This window comes from Rhinolophus sinicus, chromosome 15 (assembly GCF_057876585.1).
Source record: "Rhinolophus sinicus isolate RSI-liver-muscle chromosome 15, RSI-T2T, whole genome shotgun sequence".
Lineage (NCBI taxonomy): Eukaryota > Metazoa > Chordata > Mammalia > Chiroptera > Rhinolophidae > Rhinolophus > Rhinolophus sinicus.
The window spans coordinates 9,354,200-9,374,852 of record NC_142515.1 but is presented as its reverse complement, the minus strand read 5'-3'; the positions used below and the strand labels follow the sequence as shown (position 1 = coordinate 9,374,852).

The 20,653-nt window shown below is 42.1% G+C and overlaps 1 non-coding gene across 1 annotated transcript; it reads right to left on the bottom strand.

Annotated features, from left to right (window-relative positions):
- Positions 1 to 9,820: 9,820 nt before the first annotated feature.
- Positions 9,821 to 9,926, bottom strand: LOC141573014 (U6 spliceosomal RNA). Its single transcript, XR_012498598.1, has one exon. It is a non-coding gene; the product is annotated as a U6 spliceosomal RNA (small nuclear RNA).
- Between the last annotated feature and the right edge of the window lie 10,727 nt (positions 9,927 to 20,653).

The following is a 20,653-nucleotide window of genomic DNA, read 5'->3' as shown; positions in this document are numbered from 1 at the left end:
GCTGAGGAATTGGATTCCATGGGCAAGAACAACGGCTCAGGAATTTTAAAAAGTAGATGGTTGACAATGATTAATATCCATTTTGTAGGTCAACAGTAAGAATTTATTTTCTTGATAATTCATATATGTGAACAACAGACATTTGTAGAATCCCCAAGACCAGCCCCGCACAGATTCCCTGTCCCCCAGGAGCTCAGAGTCTAACTGTGCAGAATGCAATGGGCGCACAGAGGTGGGGCAGCTAACCCAGGAGGGCTGTCTCCTCAGGGTCACGTAGAATGATCATTGTACAACGGCACCCTCTGAACTTTCTCAAATGGTGACCTTGGCGTCAGGGAAGGGGTATGATTAGAGGCCATCTGATTCTCAGAGGAACAAGAAGGAAATGTTTGGAGAAGAGGCTGAGGCCTTTGGGGGGTGTTGATAATGGGTGTGAGTAGAGGGGTTCTGGAGGGCATTGAGGTGAGGGTGGAAGCAGGGAGTAGCATGTTGAAATCCCCCCGCGCATGCTGAAAGCAGAGCTGCCCATGTGAGAAGCAGCTCTCTTACAAACGGATGCTCTATTATAGCATCCAACCTAATGAGTTTGACTTCATGCTCATTTTGGAAGCCGCTGTGTGTTTCCTTTGTTCCTGGCATCGTGGAACATCTTTTCCAACAGATCATCACACGAACTTCTCCCTGGGGTTGAATTTCAGTAGTTCTGGGGGTGACCCTGGGAATACTATGGGGTCTGTATTTTAAGTCAGGCCACCCAAATGCACCCCATATCATGTGTAACATGGTAGCCAACTGCCAGATCTTAACTTTATGTAGTTTCCCTGCCTTGTTCCAGAAAAGATATTAGATTCTCTATAATAATATATTTAGTTTAACAAGATAAAAAAAGATAAGTAAAGAAATTGGGGTCAAAGGAAAGTAAGAGTTTGAAAAATCTGATGAGGCTTACATCAAGTGCCATGGTCTGAACCCAAATGTGTGGCCCTGAGCTTCTTAACCTCCAAAGCACAGGAGTAAACTAGCGTCATGGCACATAAAGATTGAAAACAAACCAGTGGTTCAGAGAAGCACAGCTACTCTTGTCACCGAGGCCTGAGACATTTCTCTTGTGCGTCTTCAATGGGAGGCCCAGTGCGATGTAGCCAATAGTATCCACAAAAACACTCATATAGAATATATAATAATCTACAGTAATGTGCTTCCCAGGGTTGTTTCTCACAGTATCTTTCAATGCAGTCAACAGTATGGTGTAAAACTCTAGTACAAATGTATATAGAGGAAGCAAAAATGGCTCAATTATTCTTTCTAAGGGTCTGGCTTACTCAAAAAGGTTGCATTTAAAATTAAAGGGAAGAATGGATGGCATGTTTTCCAGGCATCCCTCCATCAATATTGTTTTTTTTGTAACAAAAGGAGAGTTGCTAAGTATAGGCCACCGTGAGTTTGATGTTCTGTCCTCTGACAAGTCACCCTTTAAAGGCAGATCCCTGGGGTGGAGATGGGGTGGGCTTCCTTCTCAGAAAACTGGGGCATCTGTCCAGGACTTGTAGAAAAGCTAGGTTGCCTTTAATGCAAGTATGTATGCAGGATCAAGTCCTATGAGTGAAATTTCTGTGTCAAAAGGTACATGGATTTCATTGATATACTATCAAACTGCCCTCCTCAGAGGCCATATCAGGACACACTCCCATCAGTGGTTTAGAAGAGGGGCCAATCCTGCTTCATGGAGTGGCTATTCAAGCCTGGTGGCAAGCTTTATTTCATGTTTTTATTAATTCTCTCCCTTTGAGTGGAACAGGGTCTCAGACAGTACATTGTTATACTGCGGGCAGATTCTTTTTGCAGTAGCCTAACCTTTCTACTAGTGTATTGGTTTCCTAGGGCTGCCATAACAAAGTGCCATGAACTGGTGGCTTAGCACAACAGAAATGTATTGTGTCACAGTTCTGGAGCCCAGAGTCTGAAATCAAGATGACGGCACAGCCACGCTCCCTCTGAAGATGCCGGGAAGGATATGTTCCAGGCGTCTTTCTCTCCTCGTTTCTGGTAGTTCCTTGGCTTGTGGCAGCCTAGTTCCAATCCTCACATGGCATCCTTTCTATGGGCATATCTATGTCCAAATTTCCCCTTTTATAAGGACACCAGTCATTGGATTAGGGGCCCACCCTCGCCCAATATGACCTCCCCTTAACTAATTCCATCTGCAAAGACCCTGTTTTCCATGAGGGTCACGTTCTGAAATTCCGGGGGTTAGGATTTCAACACGTGAGCATTTGAAATGGGAACACAATTCAACAAGTATCGCACATAAGAACGTCACTCTCAAACACACAACAGAATCTTTTCTCCCTCTGGACACCGGACCTTTTCCACCCCCTGTGTCTAATTGCAGGTCCCACTTTTGTCTCAGTCACCCAGAGACAGAGCTTTATAGTGCTTTCACTTTCCAGTTACTGTTGTAGCCCATCCAGAAAGAATGAAGACCAACTGAGATGAATCAAGAGACCTGTGTTCAGACTGGGCAAAACGAGGTAAGGATTCCCCTGAGAGCATTCTCCCTGTTCAGTAGGGCCCCTTGGTCCAAGTATGTAAAAAATAAACAGAACTCAGAGGAATGCTTTGGCTGAGGTCTTTATGACAATGACCAACGTATGAGTTGAGACTCACAAGCAGTCTTAACAGAGCTCCATTCATACTGGGCACTGACCTCTCAATAGCCTCACAGAGTAGATTCTGTGAGTGGCAAATGGCCAAGTGCACGAGGGCCCACCTTCGAGTCCCATTTAGTTCCTGACCAGTTCTGTTTCCCCCTCTCTCCTCATTATCACTTATAGGAAGTAATCAAAACCTAATTTCAAAACCAGCTGCTCGTGCTGGTGTGGAAGTGGTTCAAGAAAACACGACCTCTGCACAGTTGGGTATTTATATAGGGCTACAGATATATTCCTTGGCCATATCAACGTTCTACTTTAAAATGAACTCTGTCTAACATGTGGAAACAAATGAAGACCACCCACACAAGAACAAGCAGAGGCTGTTTATTCAAAGCTTTGCTACAGCCAGAGAGTCAGCCTCCATCGCTTGCATCTGGCTGAGACTCCAAGGCAGACAGAGGAGTGGAAAAGCTTTATAGTGAAAAACCAAGAGCTGAGCTTTCTAACGGGCAGCACTCACAGCTGTGCTTAAGCCAAACATCTGGCTAGAAAGTGACCGCAAATATGGGGGTTTGCATAGGTGTAGGTGAAGTTGGTTTGAAGTTATGTGGTTTGAATTGAGATGACTCACTGAATACTGTGTTTCCTTGAAAATAAGACCAGGTCTTATATTAATTTTTGCTCCAAAAGACGTATTAGGGCTTATGTTCGGGGGATGTCATCCTGAAAAATCATTTAGGTCCTATTTTTCAGGTAAACACGGTATTACTTTTAGCTTTATACCTGGTGCTGGGTAGATAGTGACAACTTACCAATTGATTTTTAGTTGGAAGAAAACATGGGATAGAGAGAGAATTGTTCTTTAAAAAATTATTATTATTATTATTATTATTATTATTAATTTCTTTCCATGAAGGACAAAGTTCCCTGGATAATGACATGATTTTATTCAGGCTATTGCAATAGGGAGAATGTTCATTGATGAGGGAACATCTCCAAGAAGGGGAAGGAAAATTGGGGTTTTCCAAAATAAGGGGGTCATTGAGGAATGATGGAGGTGGGCCGCAGGTTGGAGTATGTTGTTAGAGACGGGTGGTCCTTTCTGGTTGGCCCTTTCTCTGCTTTCTGGGAGCACAGGGCTCAGATAAAGTTTGACATTGTCACTTCCAACCCACATCCTTTGAAATTAAAAACTGTTTACTGGCTGCTCTTCTGGTACTTCCAATTCCAAGTGTCTGGACATCCTTCAGAAAGATGTAAACATTTCCACACAGCTGCCATAATACGTTTGTTTAAAAGTGGAATTATGTTATTTCCTAGAAACTCAGTTCTGGCACTCACATTATCTACCAGCAAATGAATCCTTTGTCTCCAAATGGGTAGTGATTAAACCTTTCCCCCCACACATAATGATTTCTTTACAAAAACTACCTTCATAATTAGCATTTCTTTTGAATGGAATTAAAGTAATTACGGTTAAATTCACAAATCTTTTCTCTATAATGGTTTTAACCAGAGTTTACAACTCTGAATTTTTGAGGCGCAACAAATTCAAATTCCTTTGAAATTAAGGCATTTTAATTCTCCTTGTCACTTTAGATGAGTCACCATCTAGTCACCTTGAACATTTGGGCCATTCACCACGAAGTCAAATTGGCCACAGGATGACAGTAACTAACATATCAGTGGCCTGGGCGTCAGCTCAGAAAGCTCTGGGGCTTTATCTCTCTTTGATGGGGATCATTGTAGCTGTGATAGTTTAACATTTCGTTCATGCCCATGTTGAGTATCACTGTGCCCTCAGGTGGCACCCACATGACAGCTGAATGTCCCCCGCCCCACCCTTCTTAAACAGAGGAAGTCTTGCTGCCTCTTGTACGTCCAATTGAAAGGAGGCACAAGGCAGGAGGCAGTGTCCACAAACAGGGCTGGGTCTCGTGATTGTCTCTGCTTGACATTCCTCAGACAGGTGCGTGGGGATGAGACGGCCATAGTGTCCTGTGGAGGCTCGGCTCTCCTTCAGAGCTCTACTCTTGTGACCAAATAAGGTCGTGAGAGTGGCTCATGCGTGACATAGGAACACTTTGAACTCCTCGGGGGAGACTCCAGAGAATGAAATCCTGTTTGTATTTAAAACAGAGCAAATGTTTAACACATGGTTTAATGTGTTCAGCTGCACTGGGTCAGATGCTGTGAGAGGAAGAAGCCCAAGGCCTGGCCCCGGTGCCGGCCGAGGCTCAGGCGCTGCACCACGTACTTGTAGTTAGTAGCTTATTTTCAGTTTTGCATCAACACCCTGGAAAGGGTGGGTATTATCATTCCCATGTTCACATGGGAAACTGAAGCTCAGAGATGTTAAGTCATCTGTCTGAGGCCGTGCACTTAGTAAGGGGCACAGCTGGTATTGGAACCTAAGTCCCTCTGACTCTAATTTCCCTGGTAAATGGCCTGCTGGCCAGTATCTACAGTTGGGCTGGGCAGTTAAGGAACAGTGATATGAAAAAGTACGTAATAATTCACAGAATATGAGGTAAATGCTATGAGAGTTCAGAAGTGCAGAGATAGTCTTGGCTGGCGGAGGTGGTGGCAGAGGGTATCCGCACGAGGCTTAATAATAGGAGCAGAGTCAAGTGTCCTTTCCAAGGGCAGCGGATGGGGGAGGGCTACTCCACCCCAATGGTTTTTATAGTTAAACATGTGTCAGAATCACCTGGAGGGCTTATTAAAACACAGATTACTGGGCCTCAACCCCAGAAATTCGGATCCAGTAAATCTTGGATGAGGATTTACCAGGTGGTGCTGCTGGCCCTGGGACCACACTTTGAGAACCACTGCTCTAAGCAAAGGTAAGAAGATGTAGAATTATAGGGGATATTTAGAAACCAGTAATTTGGCCAGTTGGGTTCCAGTGAAAGGTTGGTGCAAGTCAGGGCATTCCTGGAGACGAGGCAGAAAAGGTAATTTAGAGCCACATGCATGCTTAGCACCTTTAAACAAATAGTTTCATAATCGAAAGAAGAAATCAAGATACTGTGTCCAATTCTAGGGGGAAATTTCCATTAATGTGCATCATGGGGAAAACGTGTTCTTCCCTAGGAATGTTGCGTTATTGGATTATAAGATTGCATGATTGACCCAACTCTTGCCCCACCTTGTAACCATGCTCTCTGTCATGTGACCTCGGATTTCTTCCATAAAGGTGGGACACATTGCCCTGCCCTTTGACTTTGGGTTTAGTTATGCACTTTGGTTTGGCCAATAGAATGAGGTGGAAGTGACAGTGCCAGGTCTGAGTCTAGGCAAGTGACCTTATGGGTTTCCATTTGACCTCTTAGGCCTTGGTTACCACTATCAGAACAGTTACCTGGGCTGGTCCAAGGAGCATAAGAGACACATGGAACGTAGCCATCCCAGCTGAGTGCAAAGTAGAATCTTCACCTCCCAACCCCAGACTCATGAGCAAATAATAACTGATTGTTGTTTAAGCCACTGAATTTTGGGATAATTTGTTTACTCAGCATTAATTTACTGATACCTCTTCTTTAAACCACGTATATGGTTGGAATTTATGTATTTTCAGGCTACCTAATCCCAACACCAAATTCATTATTTTTTTTGTATACAAGAATCCTAAATGAAACTCGTTATGCTTGCAAAGTTGGTGATTATTCTCTGCAAAGTGCCGAGTACATCACCCACACAATTCCTTTGTAAGACGGTCTGCTGCAACCTCTGGGCTTTTTTCATATCTTCCTCTGTGCTTTCCTTGATTTCAGGCTCAGGCAGAGCCCCCTCACTTGGCTGGGACTTATTATTCTTGAAGGATCTAATGAACAGTCCATTATGTTGTCAGCTCATTGATTGAGTGTCTTTAGCATGAGAGAAAATCATTGTTATGGAAATTTCCCGGCTCCTATCTATTTTTCCTCATAAATGGGGTGCAAATGAGAACCTGAGCTTGAGGAGATTGATAAGTGAGCTATTAAACTAAACAGTGGTTCAGACCAAACAGGGGTTTAGTTAGCATTTATAAAACATCGTACCTTAATTTCCCATAAATATTATTAAATTGATTTATCATTTAGGTCTTGATTTGTGTCCGATTGCTGGTTTCAGAGATTAGAGTGTCTTCATTCTGGAAGCGAAAAGATCTTTATACATTCTCTGTTCTTGTCAACAAGTCTCTACACCCTGGTCTTTCCTGGGAGTGTAACATCCTGGCCATCATCTTGGTAACCGTGTGGGATCCGAGTTCTCGGTGAAGCTGAGCCTTCGCAGCGGTGACCCTCATGGACCTCTCTTTACCCCAGTGTCCAACCATAGAGTCGTCTCCTTTGGGGACTCCTCTCAGACCTTCGTCAATCGGTTTCATAAGCATATTCTTCTGCTTCCTCCCGTGGAGCGTGTCAGGCAACCATGACTGTTCTCTACACTTGAACTTCTCAAATTTCAGTGTGAATAAGAAACACCCAGAGAGCTTGTTATATCAAAAATTCCTGGCTTTACCCCACAGATCCTGATCAGTTGGTCTGGGGTGGGGCCCAAGAATTTGTGTTTCGAACGAGCTCCCAGGTGGTGCTGTTGCTGCTGCTGGTTTAGATTTCACTTTAAATGGTGCTCCTCTACCTGCTTTTGAATTCTCATCCTAAATTCCTTCTCATGCAGTTCTCTGAGCTGTATCCTTCCCATTCTCCCAGGCTTCGTCGTCACCAAACCCATTTCTCATGGAGGAAGCTCTAACTCCATTGGCTCTTTAACTTCTAATAGACTGTTTATCAGTCCTCTCTCAGCAAGTGTCAGTGGGGCCGGGGCCTCAAGGGCAAGCATTCTTCTTCTCTGTGCAAGGCACATGCCAGAGAATAGGAATGCTGGGGAATTTATGGCATTTTTCTTCAAGGAGCAGTGATTTCCTGGGGAGAATGGCAGCTGCGTCTCTCTTCAGTCCCTCCTGGAGGTCTGGCTGTATTGTTAAGGGGTGGTGTCCATTTCCTCTGAACCGTGGTCTCAGAATTGGGGCGGTGCAGTTCCCTACAGAAAATAGGCTGTTCTTAACATGAACATGAGGAAAAGGAGGCTAAGTCAGCAGATGTCTGAAGTATGTGTTTGAAGACCTCACCTTTTGAACAGTTGCATAGAGAAAAAGAGGCAATTTTTCCACCAGAAAATGGTATGGTCTATATTAAAGTCCTGATTTTTAAATCTGCCCTTAATATTTATTTTATGTTTTCGGAGGACTATGGTTCATAAAAAGTTTGGAACTTAACCTTTCCGAAACTTTCAGAAACTAAAAAGTTTGGAACTTAAACTTTCAGAAACATCTTTTGTTCATGAAGGCAACGGTGAGAAAAATGTTCGAATGTTGTTATTACAGCTTGAGAGTCATCTCGTGTTTGTATTGTAGGTAACATCTTCCCGGATTTATTATTCTTTCAAGAGTTGACTTGTAAATTGCCTTTAACTGTTGAGCACATCTGAGACCCTAAGTGATCACCTCTCCAGTGTCCGTCTTCGAACTGCCTCCTTAGACACACAGCAGCTTTCGTTCTGTAGTGCCCAGGTAGCGCTACCATTAAATGCAAGATTGAAAGGCTGTCTGACCAGACATATGAACCAGGGACAAATTTATTTTCTTTTGAAAATGAATTATCATGAGACTTTACTGATGCTAGAAACAAATTGAATAAAGATGGTTGAAGGCAGATAGCTTTAAATTCAGGACATTTTTCATTATGCTTTTAATGCCATGCACAGATTTAAACTAAGACTTTGGGGAGTTTATAGATGAGATGCGCTGCGATCTGCTACCAGGCATCGCGGTCACTCGGTTTTACTGTTTCAGAGATGGTACAATGACTTGGAAAGCACCAATTGCCTATAGTTTGCGGTGATAGAAGGACATAAAATATTTGTTCTGCCCTGTAGACCCCAGTTTCACAAGGTCAACTGAAGGCACATAAAACAACCACATACTATTATAATCTCCATGGCATTTGCCAATTATTTTTCTCAAGTCAAATGGCATTTTGAGTATCTTTTTGGCGTTTCAAATCCTCTAATGAAAGTAGCAGACTATAGAGGGAAGAGCAATGGACTGGATTTGGATTCCAGTTTTCATGTAGCTTCTGATAGTCTTTATGAGTGTAGCTAAACTGTTCAAACTCCCTGGGAAACAGTTTTCTTTTCAGTGAATAGGGAGCTGGACTAGATAATTTCTCTTGTAGCCACAAAATCCTCTGATTCTATTTTGTATAGCAAAAAAAAAAAAAAAAAAAAAAAAAAAAAAAAAAATTAAGAAACCATTAAATAAATTATTATTATTATTATTTTTAAATTTTTATTGGGGAATATTGGGGAGCAGTGTATTTGTCTGGGACCCAGCAACTCCAAGTCAAGTCACTGTTTTCAGTCTAGTTGTAGAGGGCGCAGCACACTGGCCCATGTGGGAAGCGAACCGGCAAACTTGTTGTTATGAGCACTGTGCTCTAACCACTGAGCCAACCGGCCACCCAAATAAATTATTTATATCATCTTCTTAATTGCTGAATAACCAGCCTATGTTTTATTAATTTTATTCTTTGGTATTTTATATCTTTTAAAAATATTTTTTAAATTTATTTTTCAATTACTATTGATATACAATATTATGTTAGTTTCAGTGTACAAAACAACATGGTGATTAGACATTTATGTACTTTACAAAGTGATCACCCCAATAAGTCTATTAACCATCTGACACTGTACATAGTTATTACAATATTAATGACTATATTCCCGATGCTGTACTTTACATCTCCAGGGCTAATTTTTTTCAATTACAGTTGACATTCAATATTATTTTATATTGATTTCAGGTATACAGTGTAGTGGTTAGACATTTATGTAATTTATGAAGTGATCCCCTTGATAAGCCCACCTGACACTGTACTTAGTTTGTACAATACTATTGACTATATTCCCTGTAGTGTCCTTTATATCCTTGTGACTATCCTGCAACTACCAATTTGTACTTATTAATCCCTTCATCTTTCTCACCTTCCCCCAGCACCCCTCTCATCTGGTAACCATCATTTTGTTCTCTGTATCTATGCATCTGTTTCTGTTCCATTTGTTCATTTATTTTGTTCTTTAGATCCCACATATAAGTGAGATCATGTGGTATTTGTCTTAAAAATATGGAAAGTTTCACAGATTTGCAGTCATCCTAGCACAGGGGCCATGCTAATCTTCTCTGTATCGTTTCAATTTTAGTATACGTGCTACTGGAGCGAGCACAGTATTTTATATCTTTCTTATATTTTGCGAGGCATCTACTATTTCATTTTGTTTTCTGATTTATTATTGCTTTGGAAAAGGAAAGCTTTGGTTTTTGTATATTTAGCTTTGTATCCAGTTGTTTTGTATATTTAGCTTTGTTACCAAATGCTTTTTTGGTTCTAGTGGGTTTTTAGTTGAAGTACTTGGATTTTCTGGGAATAAAACTGATAAATAATAATTTTAGAACCTCGAGAACAATATTGAAAAATAGTGGTAGGTACCATCCTTGTTTACTTGAGTAGTATGTCTTTGTTTAATATGGTTTTTGCTATTGGTATATAATGAATACTCCATCAAATTTAGGATTTTTTCCCTATTTCAGTTTTACTTAGAATCTTTATGTAATGCTTTTCTGACATTTATCAAAATAAACATGTAGAGTTTTTCTTCTTCAGTCTACTGATATCATGAATTACATCAGTAGACTTCTTGATATTAAACCACCCTAGATTTTGAAACCATCCTAAAATTCCTGTAGTAAACCCAACTTATTGTGCTTTAAAAATACACTTTTAAATTTAATTTGTTAATACATTATATAAGGCTTGCCACTTCTTAGTAATGTAGGTCTAGAATTTCTCTGTATTTTTTTTAAAAAAATATCTTGAATAAAGATTATGCTTACTTCCCAAAATGATTTTGAAAGCTTTTAAATCTTCTTTAGTGCTCTGTCATAATTTGAACACAATGGCACTTAGTTGTTCTTTGAGTGAAAAATAGGATTTATGGGCAAAATCATCTGGGCTTGGTTCCCATTGCAGTGGTAGGTATTTGACATTGTTTTTTCAGTAGTTTTATGATTATTGTTAAGTTCTACCTTTCCTTGAGGTTGTTGTTACTTTATATCTTACTAACAGTCACCAATTTCATCTTGGTATTCAAATTTATTGGCATATGCAGTTATTTTCATTGATTATTTAATTGCCCCTATATCTGTAGTCTCGTTCCTACTATCTATTACTTTCTTTTCTCTTCATTTATTTTTTTTAATTAATTTTTTATTGTGGTATAATTGACATACAAGATTACATTAGTTCCCCATGTACCGCATAATGATTCAGTGTTTGTACACGTTATGAGATGATCACCCAGCAAACCTAATTAACACCCATTACCACACATATTCCCCCGATTTCTTGAATTGTTTTACCAGGGGTTAATTTTTTTCATTCAGTGTTTCCAAGAACCGACTCTTGGTTTTCCTTATAACATGCTTAGATTTTTAAACAGGAAATCAATTTAACTTTTAGGTTAGTTGTTTATTTGGTCCACCAAACGGAGGATATTCCAGAAAGGTCATTTGTTACCTGGTCTAGAGCCCCCACCTTGACCCTCCTGTAGCGTTTAGAAGACGGCCAGGACAGGGGACTGGGGACAGGGAAGTCAACCCTGGCTGCACTGACTTTGTGACTTTATTTCCATGTGGCATTGACGTGTCTGTAGTCTAGGACTGATTGTTGGGGGAGAGACAGTACCCGGCAGCTTGAAGGCCGCGCAGGTTGTGGTTAAGGTTAGAGCTTTGGACAGAGCTGTGTTTGAATCCTGACTCTGCTGCTCACGCATGGTGTTACTTTGGGCAAGTCTCTTGGCTGCTGTGTTCTCATCTGCTGGTTTATTTAGGGAGGATTAAATGAAATATGATGCTTTTAGCTCAGGGCCTGGTGCAAAGTTAGCCTTAGTGGGTGTTGATAGCCATGGGAGTTGTTATTAATCTAGCATGTGAGCGAATTGTAGTCTCAGTTTCTCACTCACAAAAGGTAAGTTTCTGTTCTTTGGCTACTATTCAATGGGCAGACCTAGAAACACTTTCCTTCCAGCAGCATGAGCTGTGTTCCCATCCTCTGCCAGAATAGGGCAGGCGTGGATGCCAGGTGGGCGTGTGGGTGCCAGCCTTCCTCTGTACCTCCCCAGCCAGCTCATCAAGTTAGGCAACCTCTGTTAGATAACCTTGCCTCCACACTGGGAATTCAACAATGGTATCTGGGCAATAAGGCTGTACAGGGGGAAAGGTGGTATATATTTACTGATATGTGCTTCTCCCCCTTGGGTTATAAATTTAGGGTTTTTGAGGTTTGACAGGGTAATTTAAGGAGTCTGTTATAGTCTCTTTGGAACGGCAAAGGAGGACACAAGGCCTCTGGGCCCCTTAAGACAGAGGATGAGATGTCGGCCATGAGTTTTCTCCTGACCATTTCCCCATCCTCCTTTTCCTTCCCATTTAACATGAATGGTTACTGTGCTGTGTCTGCAGGAGACAGATTGGGAGAGGTCTTGGGAATACGCTATACTGTTGGAGCCTGTATAGCTTTGTGAAATCCTAGCTCCTATTCCACGGCGCACGCTACATGGCCAACAACGTCTCTTCAGATTTCTCGGCTGTTCTCATTTTTATCCTTGGGGATTGTTAGGCCCCTGGCTATTAGAGGAGGTAAGTCCTAGGCCATAGCAGCCATACAGTTCCCTGCAGGTTCGGAAGGCAACACCAACATTGTCTCACTGGCTTCTTCTTAGAATAATCCTCTGAGGTTGATAGAGCGGGTAGAGTTATTCTCCCCATTTCAGAAGTGAGGATACTGAGGCCCACGCAGGTGAAGCACTTTGCCCAAGGTTGCACCTAGAGGATCTCAAGCAAACCAGAGTGTCTGCTGCTAAGTCTAGGGCTGTGTCCACCTCCAGGTTAGTCTCTCCTCTGAAGGGACCAAATCTCAGGTCAGAGGTCTTGCATCTGAAAGTTCATAGTGCTTCCTACCCAGAGCCCCCAACATGGCTCAATTTCCTTTAGTGAAAGAGAGGAAGAGGGAAGAAAGGGAGAGGGGTGAGGGGGAGAGGGAGGGAGAGAATAAATACTCTAACGTCTCAAATGATAGACACTTTTGCCCTCAGTTTAACCTCTTTAGTTACCCAAACATCCAAACCTTTCCCAGAGATGTGATCTTTCGATGTTCCTGATTTCTGAACTTTTTCTCAAAGGTTCCCTGTGTGGTTGAGCAGTTCACATCCTCTCCGGGCAGAACTGACAATACAAATGTAAACTGTCATCATCATGGCACTGGACCCAGGGGAAAACATGACATTTTCTCGTGAGACGGAAGGGGAGCAGAAACAGGTGTGGGGAAGGACTGTTTAGCAAACCAAATGATGCAGATTGCTTTTTCCAGTCTTGGGAGACACAAAATGTTTCCTGCGAGGGAGTGGGTAGTTTCCTCAGGTTGTTCTCTCTACACAAGGAAGGAGTACGAGGCTCTAGCCCACAGTCCAGGCTTCCTGCTGTTTTCTCCCTGCCTCAGCTTGATGCTGACTTTGCCCTGGAGCAAGAGACATCAAGTTGACAGTCCCTTACAGAAAAGTGGCATTCATGGGCTCTTTTGGATAAAATAGGCAGACATTAATTCTTAACCAGGGTGATTCCTCCCTCCTTACCCTCCCCTTCCCGCAGGGACATTTGGCAATGTCTGGGGACATTTTTGTTTGTCACAAGTAGGGAGGTACCACTGGTATCTGAAGGACAGAGGCCAGGGATGCTGTTTATCATCCTACAGTGTACAGGACAGACTCCACAATAAAGAAGTATTTAGCTCCGAATGTCACTAGTGCTGAGGTGAGATGGTCCAGGTGAGAATGAGGTCCAACGGGCAGCCATCACTGAAATGTTGGTCCAGTCGTGCTGATATGTTCACGAGTTTTGATCAGGGCAACCTTTGTTAGTATGACATTTTGGGGGTAAACTTTTGTAGTTTTATCCCCCCTATTACTTTTAAAAATTCACAGATGAAACATGGTTATATTCCTACTGCTAAAGATTCCAACAATACAGGAGTGGAGAGAGCAAAATGTGACTGTTCTGCTTAATTTCCTCTCTCACTCCCCCTCCCATTCTCTCTCTCCCCTTCTTTCTGGAAGCCTTGTTCTAAGTTACTTCAGTTTTCACACATGTTTTTTAATTTTTTTTAAAATGGGATCTTTCCATCGATACTCTTCTGTAACTTTTTTCACTTACCATTTTAGTAAATAAACTTCCAGGCTGTTCAAAGTTTCACAACAAAGAGTCTCATATTGTTGAAGTAATAGATGTAGCAACATTTTTCTTTTGATTTAAATTAAAAAAAAAAACTTTTTTTCAATTACAGTTGGCATTAGAAGTAGCAACACTGTATGGCACTAACTGTATGCCAGTCAGGGTTCCAAAAGCTTCGCATGTAACTCACTTAACCCTTGGAAAACACTGTGAGTTAGGTGCTATTTTATTCCCATTTTATGTATCCAGGAAACTGAGCTCAGAGGCAGTCTGGCTAAGTCCTTGCTTTCTGCCCCGGCACTGTTCTACTTGTCCCGAAAATGATTGTCTGGGGGTGAGGAAACTTTGGTGACACACGCAGATATGATAATTGTAGTGTAATACGAAAAATATATTTGGTCTTCATCCTTGGTTCCTGGAATAGATATTCTAAAACCCTTGTGATTTCCTTTGTGATAGAGGCATCTTTTGTTATAATATTTTGCCTTAGCCCTTGGATCCTGACCCAGAGGTTTTAAAATCTCGGAATCTCCAGAGTGGAAAGAGTGTCTTTCGTATGCTAATGAGATACCGGTGACTGGGGACCCTAGATAGCTTCAGGATGGAGGCTGATCTCCAGAAAGACTAAGACATGATTAGAAAATTGGAACTTTTATGCACAATGGAATACTATTCTGCCATAAGAAAAGGTGAAATAGTGCCATTTGTGACAACATAGATGGATCTTGAGATTATTATACTAAGTGAAATAAACCAGACGGAAAAAGTCGAGAACCATATGACTTCACTCATACGTGGGATATAAAACTGAAAGCAACAAAGGAACAAGACAAACAAACAAAGAAACAAAATCTCATAGAGACAGACAACAGTTTAGGGGTTACCAGAGGATAAGGGGGGAGGGAGGTGGTAGAAGAGGGTAAAGGGGGTCAAATATATGGTGATGGAAGGAGAACTGACTTTGGGTGATGAACACACAATGTAATACATAGATGATGTAATACAGAATTGTACACCTGAAATCTATGTAATTTTACTGACTATTGTCACCCCCATAAATTTAATTAAAAAAGGATTATGCTAAATGAAATAAGCTAGACACAAAAGAACAAATCTTGTATGATTCCACTTATATGAGGTACCTAGAATAGGAAATTTATAGAGACAGAAAATGGAACAGAGGCTACCAAGGGCTGGGGAGAGAGGAGAGTAGGAAGTTATTTAATGGGTACAGCGTTTCTGTTTGTGATAATGAATAAACTCTGAAAATGGATAGTGATGATGGTTGGCGAACATTGTAATGTACTTAATGCCACTGAATTGTACACCTAAAAATGGTTAAAATAGTAAATATTATGTATATTTTATGACATAAAAAATAAATAATACAAAAAAAAAAAAAGAAAGTTGGAACTTTTATCCTTGTTCCCGACCTACCAGGAGAGTGGCTAGAGATTGAGTCAAATCAACAATGGCCAATGTCTTAAACAATCAAGCCTCCATAATGGAGCCTCCATAGAAACCCCTGAACAGTGGAATTTGTGGAGCTTCTGGGTTGGTGAACACATTGAGGGCTGAGAGGGTGGCAGTCTGGAGAGGGAATTATTTATTGTCCTCCACTTCCCCCCATATCTTGTTGTATGCATCTCTTCTATTTGACTCTTCCTGAGTTGTGTCCTTTCTAATAAACTGGTAATAGTAAATAAAGAACTTTCATGAGTTCTGTTAGCCCTTCTAGCAAATCGTTGAACCTGGGGAGGGGGTTATGGGAACGCTTCGACTTTATAGCTGGTTGGTCAGAAGTATGGTGGCCCGGACTTGGGATGGGCATCTGAATTGGGGGCAGTCTTGTGGGACTGGACCCTTAACCTGTGGGGTCTGTGCTTAGCATCAGAACTGAACCGAATTGTAGGTTACCCAGCCAGTGTTCAGAGAATTGGATTTGTTGGTGAGAGGAAAAAACCCACCCATTTGGTGTCAGAAGTGTTGTGAGTAAAATACAGCTCAGAACGGATATTTACAGAACGCCGGCTGTGTGTTCAGCTCTGTGCCAGGTGTCGTCCGCCAGGAACTCCTGGACAGCAGGGCAAGCAGTTCACTGTGGTAAGTGCAGCAATAGGGACAGACTTTGGGAGACAGTAGTCTCCACGTGATTTATCCCCCAACTCCAGGAGAGAAGTCCAGAACCGTTCTTAATTAAAAATGGCCTTTCCTTATTAGTCAGCTTTTGTATCTCGGACTTTTGAAGCATGCCTGATCATAATTCGCTCCTGAGTTTTATAGCAGGAGGTGTCAGTAGCCAAAGCAGTTCTTCAGGTTTTGTAAAGTGGTGGGGTTTCGAGTGCCACGCTCTAAACTTTTCATACCCAGAGTAGCACGTTAGACATACTGCACATAATTTCCCAACTTTCAGGTTTGTTTCACTAAGTATGTCCCTCCTTTCCCTCACTACCCTGTAATGCCATTTTCTTCTTTTACCAGTGATGACTTTTCAATCGTTTCAGAGTGCAAAGTCCATGGACACCCACTGGAATGTAATCCAGTTCCGGAAGCCCTTAGTTGTTTCCAGGTGGGTGCCAGGTACTGTGATGGGTGCCGGGAGGAGCCCGCAGGTGTGTTTACAATATACTGTGACAGTGGGATGAACGACGTGGTGAAGACAGCACACGGAGGCTGTCGGAGTCCAGAGGAGGGCGTGGATGCCTGTCTGTGCTCTAGGCCTGCATCACGCTGGGTGACCCACTGCCCGTATGGACCTGGGACTGAGGAGTGTCTGGGCCACAAGACAGTCAGTGCTACATCAGGGAAGCCCCGGCAAACTGGGACAAGTTGGTCACACTAGCATGAGGGGTTAAAGAAGTCTCTACTTCCTGTAAGCACTCGGGCCAAGTCTGCTCGCCACCTGTTGTTAAACAGGGGCAAGTGGATGGATGACCACTGAGGTCTTCTGATGACAACAGAGCAGTAGCAGATGTTTATTCAGACCCTTTGAGGGAGTCCTAGCAGCACCTCTGTTGTTTGCGTTAAGGGAAAGTTTGGACAATCTCTATGCCATTTGAGCTGCTTTTATTGTCGTAAGGCTGGGAGGCTGGTCCAGGAGAGGCCTTCCTAGGCAGCTGGACTCTGGCAGGCCAGCTGTGGAATGCTGACTTATGCTCTCTGGCCAACTGCTGCGTATTAATTTGTCCTATGAACTAGGACCACAAGAGGTATGAACATACACAGCTTTTGGCCTGTGTTCCCTGTAAGAGAAAATTTACATAGTGTATTAGTCAGGCTGTAGGTGTAACTGAATGAGACAGACATCCAAATTTCATAATAGTACAACTGTGATAGAACTTGTTTCTTTCACATAAAAGTCTAAGCCCAGAGAAGAACGGAAGGACCCAGTTTTCTTCTATGTATTCATTTTTCTATCCTTTCTTGGATGTAGCCTCATCCACGTGGTCCAAAAATGCTCCCTCCCCTGCAGTTCCTCTGGGAGCTGGATCCAGAGGTTGCACATCACACTTCTCACATCCCGTTATTCAGAGCTAAGTCACGTGGATAAGCCTGGCCGCTAGGGCACCTGGGAAATGGAGTCTTTATTCTAGGTGGCCATATATCCAATGAAACGTTGCATTATTGAGAAAAGAGGGCAAATAAGTAATAGGAAGGTAACTAATTGTCTCTGCTGTATCTAGAAAGCCAAGTTAGGACAAGGACATTGTTTCCTGAGCACAGAATTGAAGAAAAGGGTGAGAGTTTAACAGCCATTAGAGCCTTTAGCATCCACTCCCAACAACCCGCTCTGGGACCAGACAACACAAGCGTGTGGACAGTGGTGCTCTGTGCCTGTGGAGAGTTCTTGGTACACACTGCCCTCTCTTTCTGCTGCTCATTTTTGTCTGTTCCAGCTTCTTCCCTTTCAGTATAGAGCCAAGAATCCCTGCCATCATGTGGGAGCCTGGGGTTTGATTTTTTTTGGCATGGAATAATAAGTACTTTCCATTAGACTATAAGCTCCATGAAGCCAAAGAATATTTCTTATTTACCACCACCCTGGCTTGGTGCCTGGCATAACCCAAGTTAGTAGATATTTGTTAAATTAATAAATGACTTTTTTCCTTCCCTGACCCCCGGTTTACTGAGGTATAATTGATAAATAAAAATTAGGTACGTTTATTGTGTACAATTTGATGTTGTGACATGTGCATACATTATCAAATAATCACCACAATCAAGCTAATTAACATTCTATCACCTCACATAGTGACCGTTTTCTTATCCAAATTTTCCCCTTAGCAAATTTCCAGTATACAATACAGTATTATTAACTAATCGCCAAGCTGCCCATTAGTTCCTCAGAACTTATTTATCTTGTGTAACAGAAGCTTTGCTCTCTCGACCAACATCTCCCCGTTTCCTTACCACACCCACATCTGACAACCATTCTGTTCTCTGCTTCTGTGAGTTTGACTACTTTAGATTCCACATATAAGTGAGATCATGCAGTATTTGTCTTTCTGTGTCTGGCTTATTTTGTTGAGCATAATATCCTCAAGTTGTTGCAAATGGCTGGATTTCCTTCTTTTCTTGAGGCCGAATAATATTGCAGCCTATCTATCTATCTAGCTATCTATCATATCACAAGCAAATGACCTTTCTTCTTCTGATCTCTTAACTCCTCAGAACTATTCATTCATTCATTCTATGGCAGATAGTTTCCCAGGAAACCCACTTTTCATTTGCTCTCCTTCCTGGCCATAGAAGACTGTTTCTCTCTAAGGCAACATTCAAATACCTCTGTTCAGATTTCACAGTTCAACTCTGGATGTTGGCGGGAACGTTGACATTCCCCACACCTATTTACTGCCCCCAAAATAATGTGATGCACCATCTGCTACTGCACTTAAACCTCTAGTTTGTTCCTGATCCCTCTGTATCAGCAAGTAAAACTTTGCCATTTAAGAAGCCAGATTAAACAACACAGAACCCCTGAGTTTTTGACATGTCAGACTTTTAAGGGGGCAGCTGAGCTGTCTAACAGCATCCACAGATCTCTGGGATTTGGGAAGGTGAGCTTTTTTTCTAATATTATGTTTGTAAGTGTACACTGTAGAGGTCTTCGATTTTCTTCCTCAAAGGCATGTTTGGAGAGGATGCTCTTCCTGGTAGGAGAGCAGCTTTGCAAAATTATTGGGTGAGCCGAGAGCTTGTTTGAAATCAAATCTTTATGAGATTTTTGGGAAAAGATTGTGATTTGGGCTTGTAGGAACAAGGCCTGGTGTGAGGCCCACAGGGACGTGGGAGAGGGCGAAAATACCTCCAATTTAAATACCGTCAGCATGTTCCTACGTAGATGAAACTCACATTCCAGCATTCTTCTAGATTATTCTTGTTAAAAAGTAATTCTCTATTTCCTACAGTGGGGATCTTTCAGAGGGGGTGGAAATTGACTATGGGGAGGCAGGGGGGGAATGGGAAGAAGTGAATAGAGGGGGATAGGGCTTTGCAATTGAAGCTCTGAGGAATCTTGGATAAGATCTTGCAGAATTCGGCTTTAATGAATAAGAATGAGTATTTGGTTTCCCAGGTACCCAGGTGACCGGAGACATAATTTTTTCCGTTATCCTCCTACTCAGTGAGTGCTTATTGTGTGTTAATAATATTTTGATTAAAAAGTTGTGAATCTCCACTTTCCAGAAGTTTACAAGATAGAGAGAGCAAATTATAGACCTGGAAGACTTGTTTTCTAAGAGCTCATTGGATTTGCTATTTTCTCTTAAATTTCCATTTCCTTGCTTCAGATTTGGTTATTTTCAGTTTAAAGCTCGGTTGCCTGAATGCAAGAAATAATGGGAGGGCAAAGTTTGTTAAGCCATTTATTCTAAATTTAAGACCGAAGTGGAGTGGACCGTTCCCCTGAAGTATGGATTTGTATCTCCTAAGAGCCGGTCTTTGAATGCCCCCAAATGTAAAGAGATTGTAACATTCATGGAGCTCTTGTTATGTGCCAGGCACTGTGCTAAGTGCTTCTGTGGGTTATATCATTTGATCCCCACAACACCTTTATGCGGGAAGTGCAATTTTTGGATACATTTCTCAGATTGGGAAACTGAGGGTCAGAGCGGTTGAGCAAAGTTCCCCAGCTAGGAAGCAGCTGGGTCAGATTTCAAACTTAGGCAGTCTGATTTGCAAGACGGCTTGCTCAAATGCCTTGATTCAGGCAAATAAGTGAATTCACTGCTTACTGTTCTAAGTCTAACAAATTCCAATAGTTGCATACTTAATTCTAACTATTCCTGAGATTGAAAGATATGCACCCACTAAGGAAACTAGTGTGTCACCCCACACAATTTTGGAAGCTTCCTCTACAGCTGGCTTGAGCTGGTACAAGGTCCAGACCTTGATCTGGACCCTGCTGAATCGTCAGGACTTCCTGGACACTATGTTTATTGGGAAGTGTTGTCAAAGACTCCACAGCATCACGAGGGATGTGGTCACCTAGCCTGTGTCCCTGGATTCAAGTTGTGCACTGGGCATGTCATTCTTCTGTCTGCATACCATCCCACCCAATTTGATGGTTTGATTGGATTTTGCATTTTGTTGGCTTTTAAAATATGCAAATGCCTTTCCTATCTAACTCTAAAGACCTTTGACCTTGAAGGAATGTTAGTTCCCCGCCCCC